This window comes from Arctopsyche grandis, chromosome 5 (genome assembly GCF_051622035.1).
Source record: "Arctopsyche grandis isolate Sample6627 chromosome 5, ASM5162203v2, whole genome shotgun sequence".
Classification (NCBI taxonomy): Eukaryota; Metazoa; Arthropoda; class Insecta; order Trichoptera; family Hydropsychidae; genus Arctopsyche; species Arctopsyche grandis.
The window spans coordinates 6830379-6838243 of NC_135359.1; positions in this window are offsets into that span (position 1 = coordinate 6830379).

The window sequence follows — 7865 nt, forward strand, 5'->3', positions numbered from 1 at the left end:
CCATACCAGACATATTATTGTACCTACTTAATACACTCCGGGTCTGTTTAAATAATTCCCCATAAATCACACGAGCGAACGGTTGGTCCAGATCTGCTGATAAATCGGTCAATTGATTGTGTGCACACCCACTTGATGTTGGTGTATTGAAAAACAACTGTTCGATAGTAATGAGTCGTAGTTATAACGTTCGTGTGTGATTAATTCATTTTTTTTTAATTTTTAAATTATGGAATTAATGTACTGGTTGTGCGATGAAGTTATTATTATTTATTTTGGGGAGTATGAATAAAATAATATGTACACCTGGGATGAAATTTGTGTTGTACAGACATTATGAAATTGGCATACAAAATTTAATATTTCATTTCTAGGAATATGTATTTATTATCCTGACTTAAAGATGTGTAGACGAAATATATCTTCAGTGCGTGTTTATTACATTTACAATGAAAAAATCTAATCATAAATGTATGTACATATGTGTGTGTGTGTATTTGAAAGACTTCCACCATAAATATGTTTTCAATTCAATTCAACGTTTGTCAATTATTTTGAAATTTCTTTGTGTTTTTCAAAACGATTGAGCTTCGTTTTAGAAAAAATGTTTGAAAATTCTTTTGCATGAAAATAATATTGATAAATTGTGTCTATTTAGATATGAGCCGTTATATTTAAAAATGGCATAAGACCACTTTTCTACATTTCGAGAAATATTTCAGAAAACATTAAATATAATGTTTTGCGTTTAGCAATATCTAAAAAAATACAGGTGGTCTGTAATACGTTTATTCTGCTTTTCGGAGATTCTGGACATATCAAATTAAAAGAAGTGAGAACAATTTGTGAATTTCGTCAAACAGAAATAGTGTTTTTGAAACTGTAAATTGGACTTTCCGCCACTTTCGAATTGAGTATAATACAAAAATTGGAGTATAATATACTGATTATATGTTATAAATTTTGTTTTATCACTTCATACGGGTTTTAATATTGTATTTATGAAAATGGATTTTTAAAAATATACCTTATTTGAATATAATCAAATCTTAACTACGTACAGTGTAGATTTTAATTTGAATATTCGAAACTACTTAATATTTACAGATCTGATCAAATAATTAATAATTCTAATTATTTTGATAATTCAATTATTATACAAACAAGAAACGGTTCATATATATGTATGTACATAGTTCCGTTAATAGTTAAATATATTATATGAAGTTCATGTCCGTTTACTGTTAAAAAGATCATCTAATAGTTTGTTTAAATGCGATCATCTAATAGTTTGTTTAAAAATACTCAAGATGAATTTCTTATACTTTTTTTTTTAATAAAATATAGTTTTAATCATATCACTCATAAAATTAATTCTTACATCTTCATTTTATTAGTCTAATTTAGACCTTACATATAATATATATGTATGTATAAGCCAGCAGTATAGCTCAGTGGTTGCGTTTATGTTTAGCACCAAGAGATTATTGGGTTCGATCCTGGGCTAATCTTTAATATACTGCTGGTTAGACTTAGATGTTTGTGAGTCCAAGTCGATTGTTTCTTATCAGAGTTTATCAATCTTATCTGATCATTGTTGAAACGGTTCCTCAAATTTGGCAAAAAATCATCTTTCCCATTGTCACAAATTTTCTGTATTTATTGTGTGTATAATTTGTAAAAATTATGTACAAAATCTAAATCCATAGATGTCTCAATGGATTAATTAATTAATTGTTAATTTTGTGTTCTTCAGCTTCTCAAAATACAGTGATTTATGTATTAAAAAATTACTGCATTGTTTGCAATTAATTGTCCAGGAAGGCGCATTGGGGTCTTCTTGTCAAGCCTTCCTGGTATACATCTACATACATATGTAAAAATAAAAATAAAATAAAATATATGATGTACACACACACATATGTACATATACTACATCAATATAATGAAAAGTGAATTTATTCCACAGTAAATACTCGTATATGTTGTTCATATTGTAAAAACGTAGCACTTATATGTACAAAAATACTAGTATTGAAATACAAAGACATGAGAAATTTTTGAAGAATGAATTACTTTTCTCATTGAAACCGTCTAAAAAATTATTGTGTGGAGCACACACATAATATCCGCCGAAAGAGAAAATGAAAAAAAAACGCGAATAACGAAACGGTAGATACGAGAAAAAAATAAAGCGAACACGCGATCCGTATGCAAAACGCTGTCTGCAATTTCTGATATTACAATTTTCAATAATACCTAATGGATGTCACCGGATCGCATTCGCCACCCCTTTGTGCGCCCACACTTGTGCTCCTCTCGTTTCGTTTCGTGTTTTTTTCCTCCTCCTCTTTGTCTGCAATTTCTCATTCTTTTCCATTCCGTCCCTGTTCCGTCGATCTCCCTTGTTCGGTCTGGTGACGTAGTCTTCTTCTAAAACGAAAGCATTTACGATTGTCTTCATATTGTTTCGATACTTCAAATTCGGAGATGCTTCGGGGGCTGTAGACGAACTTATCTGGAGCCATTTGCTAATTAAAATTCTCGATGGAAGTATTCCCAAAACAAACTTTTACAATATATCAAACATAATAATTTTTATTGTGTCTAATTTATCATACTTCAAATTCATTCTTGTTCTATTAAACCCATATGTATTCATATAAGAACCTAATTTTGTTTCTGATTTTATACATGACATACATATGCACATATGAAAAAAAAACCCATAGGAGAATTTCATCTGTGTCTTTATCTCTCTCCTGTGTAATCACTCTAATATAAATTCTATGAAAAACACTACCACTTTATGTTTGTTGTTATTTATGAAACAAGTATCACACTTTAAGAGGGCTGTACACCCAAAACCTTAATTTTGTTATCGTTCCTTTCTTCGATATATATATATTGAGTGTATGTATATATTGAGTGAATGCGACAATATATATATATATATATATATATATATATATATATATATATATATATATATATATATATATATATATATATATATATATATATATATATATGAGTTCGGTCTTTCGTGTCATGCGGGGAAGACGTGCTTCTGCGTTCTTCCCGCTATTACTCGCTTAAACCCGGCTATTGCACGAAATTTAATCTAAAAACTTAACCATCTAATCACTTATTCTACTAATTGCATCCTAGTATAATTTAAGTGTAAAAATAAACAGCAAATCGGTCGTAAAAAGCGGTTTTATATCAGTTATTTCGAAAAATTTTGTGCTAATTTTTGTGTCAAATCTGAGCAAAAAAATATACGAACGAGATACATCTCCTTACCTGAATACAAAAAAAGGGTCCTTCAGTCGGTCCCACAGAAGCAATAAATCTTCCACATAATTGCTTCCAGCCAAAAATCTTTAACGAACTTTACTTAATAGAATAATAGCAAACAGAAACGGTGTTTCCCAACTGTCTATCAGTTCTTTTTTATATTTAAATTATATTAAAGTAATTCGTGTAATTTTATATTCTTTACTAAAGTTATTATTAAAATATTAAATTGCAAACCGCACTCACATATATAAATCCGTTGTCTCCAAAGAGGCGTCTCACGATAAAGATCTATAAAAAAGTAGTATAACAATTGCTAATCTATTATTATCATAACTAACTACTTTCACTTACAAAGTAACCCTGTTAAATGGCATGTAATAATTCATAAGTGATCCAAGTGATACCTAGGATGACTATCTGTCAAAGCTGACCACAGAGAAGAGTCTATGGCGGTAAGAACTCACTCCTTGAATGGAAATCTCTCTCAGGTACCGCCTTTTTCTCAACACATCTTGGATAAATGCGAGAAAAATAATATCCAAACCTCCAACAAGGTAAGAGTGACGATGGATGATAGCTTAGCTAATAGAAACCTGTATTTAGCCACGTACAATGTAAGAACGTTATCGAGTGAAGGAAGTGTGCTTGCATTAGAGAATGAATTAGAAAATATCAAATGGGATATAGTAGGACTTAGTGAAGTAAGACGAAAACAGCAAAACCAAATAATCCTAAAAAGTGGTAACTGTCTCTACTGGAGAGGGCTACCAAATGGTAGAATAGGAGGAGTAGGGTTTCTTATCAATAAGAGAATAGAAAGAAATATTATAGAAATAAGCGACATATCGGAACGTATATGCTATATAGTATTAAGAATCTCGAGCAGGTACACTTGTCAAATCTTCCAAGTGTACGCCCCCACATCTAGCCACCCAGACGAGGAAATAGAAGACTTCTACGAAAAAATACAGGACGCATACGATAATAGCCGTCACCACTTTAAAATAATCATGGGCGACTTTAACGCAAAAATAGGACAAAAGGCAAATACAGAAAGAGCAGTAGGCAATTTTGGTACCGGCCAAAGAAACGACAGAGGCGATCGCCTCATAGAATTCGCAGAACACAACAGGCTCTTTATCACTAATTCATTTTTCAGGAAAAACACCAACAATAAGTGGACTTGGGAGAGTCCTAAAGGAGACAGAAACGAGATCGATTTCATCCTAACAAACGCCCTGCACTCCGTTAAAGACGTTAGTGTTTTAAGTAAAGTAGATATAGGTAGCGATCACAGATTAGTCCGTGCCAAGATGGCCATTAATATAAATTGCGAACGAAGGAAATTAATAAAAGGATGCAGTAACTCTCCAGATTTCGCTCAACTAAGGTCTAGGAAAAAGGAATTCGAACTCGAACTTGGAAATCGATACGGGAAATTAAACCCAGAAGCAGACATCGAGGAATTGAACACTGTAATTAGTTCGGTTCTAACCTCAACAGGTAAGAAATTAGGTGGATTCAGGAAACAGATTAAATTAAGCAAAATTTCAGCGGAAACAAAAAACCTAATTAAGCAAAAAAGGAATTTAGATAGGGATAATAATAAGCAAGAATACAATCTAGTAAATAAGGAAATTAAAAAGAGAATAGTCAGGGATGTCAGGGATTTTAACAGCAAGCTAATAGAAAATACCATTAAGAATAACCGTAGCCTGAAAAAGTGCAAACAGGATCTTTTCTTAGGCAAAAACCAAATGATCGCAATCAGATCAGAGAGCGGAGTAATAATTAGGAATAGAGAAGAAATCATAGACAGAGTTTACACGTTCTATGCAAAACTATACGAGAACGACAACGGCCAATTCCCCGCTCTGGAATCGACACACGGCCAAAGGGTTCCTGCAGTATTGCCTAGCGAAGTAGAGGCCGCGCTAAAAACTGCAAAGAACGGTAAAACCCCAGGGGAAGATAATATTCCCATTGACTTACTAAAATGTGGCGGCCCCCCCCTAATTAATATCTTAGCTAGGCTTTTCAGCAAATGCATCCAGAACCAAGCTATACCAGAAGGATGGAATAACGCAACTATCATTTTAATACACAAAAAAGGCGACAAAAGCGATATCAAGAACTACCGACCCATTAGTCTACTTTCAGCGGTCTACAAGCTCTTCACGAAGGTTATTACAGAAAGGCTGAAAAATATCCTCGACGAGAACCAACCTATAGAGCAGGCAGGGTTTAGGGCAAATTTCAGCACAATGGACCACCTCCAAGTAGTTGGCGAACTAATCGAGCGCGCCAACGAATATCAACGGCCATTGTGCCTAGGTTTCGTCGATTATGAGAAAGCCTTCGATACAGTTAGTCATAATGCAGTACTTAACGCTCTAAAAACACAGGGAGTGCCGGAACCCTATGTGGGACTGTTAGCTGCAATATATAAGAATGCCACAGCTTCGGTTAAAATTTTTTCAGGTACAGATAGATTTAGCATAGGAAAAGGAGTAAGACAAGGAGATACAATCTCGCCCAAGTTATTCAATGCGGTGCTTGAGGGAGTTTTCAGGAAATTGGATTGGGATACAGCCGGAGTAAGCATCAATGGTCGCTTTTTGAGTCACCTTCGGTTCGCAGACGATATAGTTTTAGTAGCTCGTGATTCAGCTGACCTACTTATCAGACTAACACAGCTGGACAGGGAAAGTAGAAAAGTAGGATTAAAAATTAACGTAGATAAGACTAAACTAATGTTCAATAGTTATTGCATGCCTGATAGCATCCCCTTAGATGATAAACCAGTAGAAGTAGTAAATAATTATTTATATTTAGGTCAAATAATTGACATGTCTGGTAGTAAAAATGAAGAGATAAAGAGACGTATGAAATTAGGGTGGAGTGCATTTGGACGGATGAATGCTGTTTTTAAATCAAAAATGCCACTCTGCCTGAAGAAAAGGATCTTTGATCAATGCGTTTTGCCAGTGATGACGTATGGATGTGAAACTTGGACACTGAACGCCAAGATGCAAAATAAAATCCAATGCACTCAAAGAAGTATGGAACGCTGTATGCTTGGCATAACGAGGAAAGACAGGAAGCGGAACACGTGGGTGAGAAATATGACAAGGGTAGTGGACATAGTGGATAGAGTGAAGAGATTGAAATGGCAATGGGCGGGTCACGTAGCTAGGAGGATGGACGAAAGGTGGACAAAAGAAGTGCTTGAATGGTACCCGAGAGAAGGCAAAAGAGTAAAAGGAAGACCGCAAGGAAGATGGGTGAACGAAATTAGGAAAATGTGCGGAATGAGATGGATGAGTGTTGCGCAAAACAGAGACGAGTGGAAGCGTGTTGGAGAGGCCTTCATCCAGCAGTGGATGGCGAATGGCTGTAAATGATGATGATGATGATATATATATATATATATATATATATATATATATATATATATATATATATATATATATATATATATATATATATATATATATATATATATATATATATATATATATCAATATATATATATTGAGTGAATGCGACATTTGCGCTTCAACCAGATAAAACGTATTTTAAATTGACAAAATCGAGGTTTCGTATTCTCCTATTTACTTCTCCAAAACTGGACCAATTTTTAAAAAAATCTCATCATCGTTATGAGAAAGATACTTTCTGTGCATCTATCGGCGTATTTTTTTTTAAATCGACCGTTAAACAAGCACGCTGGACTCGTTTCGTGGGTGTAAAAAAGAGGCGATTTTATTGATGTTTGGCGGTTCCTAGCTCCTATAAAAAATAATTAATCAAAAAAATAAAACGATAGATGCATCCCAATGGTGGATATCCATAGCATATTAAAAAATAATTTCTGTAGTGCCATAATTGAGGAAGGGAGAAGTATAGTACGTTTGTATGGACAAGGCGCTGCTGTCCAGCCCTCTTAAGTCATAGTTAGAAGGGTTGTTGAAAATATCTTTTCTATCTTTGTTTTTGAGTTCAATTTTGACTAGGACACCAACTTGGATTTCAATTAAATTTGAAATATTATAGTAAATTTTTTTTTCTGACTCAGCAAAAATGCAAATCTTCAACTTTGATTGTATGCATGTAGACATTAACATTTATTTTAATTATTGTTTGTTTTGGTTGGCTTGTTTATGTTATTTTTAAAGCAAATAAGATAAAGTGTAACTACAACATATAATTAGCCTAAAATTAAGCGTTTATATTACAATCTAATCGAAATTATAAACATTGTTGCTCAAACTTACAGGAATATATATAATTAGATACACAATTGAATACATTTATAGGCAAATGGATTTTATTTTTAGTGGGATTATGTATGTACATATGTTTGTCAATAAAAGCGTAGAATTGAAGGAACAATGATATTTCAAATGTGCATATGTATTACATAATGCACGTATGTCGTAGTTTTTTTTTTGTTTTGAGATTGTCGTAAATATGTCTACCCTTCTTTCATATTTTTCAATTGATACCGCAATACGCATTATCCGGAATTTCTATTATGGAGATTGCTCCGTCCCTTTTTC